We start from the raw sequence: 2,271 nt of genomic DNA on the forward strand, positions 1-2,271 counted from the left end.
CTCCGTTTCTATATATCCTGGGAGAGATCTCTCTATTAGCGAACGGGAATACTTGTTATGAGGTTCTAACCTAAATTATGTTGCGCTTGGACATAAGACCGATAGCTTAGTTACCTATCAGGATCATACTCGTATGTGTGTGCCTGCTTTAGACAAAGCAAGTTTAACACAACTTTGCGCTGTGAGCCAAGTGTGTGTCATTTAGAAATTGGGAGTCTCCTGTGCTTGAGACCCGCCGTGGTTAAGCACCATTTGCGACGAGATATAGTGCACTCACAATTTAAATCTGTCGCCGTAACGCGTGCGCCGTCTCGCTTCAGTAATTGTTTTAAGGGGTTTTATACTGTGCAAGGCACAGAAGAAGGCCACAAGCAGCATGCGCATGCATTAAATGTGTGTGTCACTCATCTAGCGTCGGCAACCGCCTAGCTATATCTTTGGTTACCTCTAGTGGTCAGGCATAGAACTACCACTCCATTTCGAAATTGCGCCTCTAGTGGCCAGGCATAGAACTACCACTCAATTTCGATATTGCGCCTCTAGTGGCCAGGCATAGAACTACCACTCCATTTTGATATTGCGCCCCCGGTGGTCAGGCATAGAACTACCACTCCATTTCGATATTGCGCCCCCGGTGGTCAGGCATAGAACTACCACTCCAGTTCGAAATTGCGCCTCTAGTGGTCAGGCATAGAACTACCACTCCATTTCGAAATCGCGCTTCTAGTGGTCAGGCATAGAACTACCACTCCATTTCGATATTGCGCCCCCGGTGGTCAGGCATAGAACTACCACTCCATTTCGAAATTGGGCTTCTAGTGGTCAGGCATAGAACTACCACTCAATTTTGAAATTGCGCTTCTAGTGGCAAGCCATAGAAGTACTACTCCATTTCGAAATCGCGCCTCTAGTGGTCAGGCATAGAACTACCACTCCATTTCGATATTGCGCCCCCGGTGGTCAGGCATAGAACTACCACTTCATTTCGAAATTGCGCTTCTAGTGGTCAGGCATAGAACTACCACTCAATTTTGAAATTGCGCTTCTAGTGACAAGCCATAGAACTACTACTCCATTTCGAAATCGCGCCTCTAGTGGTCAGGCATAGAACTACTATTCCATTTCGAAATCGTGCCTCTAGTGGTCAGGCATAGAACTACCACTCCATTTCGAAATTGCGCCTCTAGTGGCCCGGCATAGAACTACCACTCAATTTCGATATTGCGCCTCTAGTGGCCAGGCATAGAACTACCACTCCATTTTGATATTGCGCCCCCGGTGGTCAGGCATAGAACTACCACTCCATTTCGATATTGCGCCCCCGGTGGTCAGGCATAGAACTACCACTCCAGTTCGAAATTGCGCCTCTAGTGGTCAGGCATAGAACTACCACTCCATTTCGAAATCGCGCCTCTAGTGGTCAGGCATAGAACTACCACTCCATTTCGATATTGCGCCCCCGGTGGTCAGGCATAGAACTACCACTCCATTTCGAAATTGGGCTTCTAGTGGTCAGGCATAGAACTACCACTCAATTTTGAAATTGCGCTTCTAGTGGCAAGCCATAGAAGTACTACTCCATTTCGAAATCGCGCCTCTAGTGGTCAGGCATAGAACTACCACACCATTTCGATATTGCGCCCCCGGTGGTCAGGCATAGAACTACCACTCCATTTCGAAATTGCGCTTCTAGTGGTCAGGCATAGAACTACCACTCAATTTTGAAATTGCGCTTCTAGTGACAAGCCATAGAACTACTACTCCATTTCGAAATCGTGCCTCTAGTGGTCAGGCATAGAACTACTATTCCATTTCGAAATCGTGCCTCTAGTGGTCAGGCATAGAACTACCACTCCATTTCGAAATTGCGCCCCCGGTGGTCAGGCATAGAACTACCACTCCATTTCGATATTGCGCCCCCGGTGGTCAGGCATAGAAGTACCACTCCATTTCGATATTGCGCCCCCGGTGGTCAGGCATAGAACTACCACTCCAGTTCGAAATTGCGCCTCCAGTGGTCAGGCATAGAACTACCACTCCATTTCAAAATCGCGCCTCCAGTGGTCAGGCATAGAACTACAACTCCATTTCGATATTGCGCCCCCGGTGGTCAGGCATAGAACTACCACTCCATTTCGAAATTGCGCTTCTAGTGGTCAGGCATAGAACTACCACTCAATTTTGAAATTGCGCTTCTAGTGGCAAGCCATAGCAGTGCCACTCCATTGAAATTGCACCTCTAGTGGTCCGCCATAGTAGGTTAACAACATC

This window comes from Brienomyrus brachyistius, unplaced genomic scaffold (genome assembly GCF_023856365.1).
Source record: "Brienomyrus brachyistius isolate T26 unplaced genomic scaffold, BBRACH_0.4 scaffold228, whole genome shotgun sequence".
NCBI classification, from domain to species: Eukaryota; Metazoa; Chordata; class Actinopteri; order Osteoglossiformes; family Mormyridae; genus Brienomyrus; species Brienomyrus brachyistius.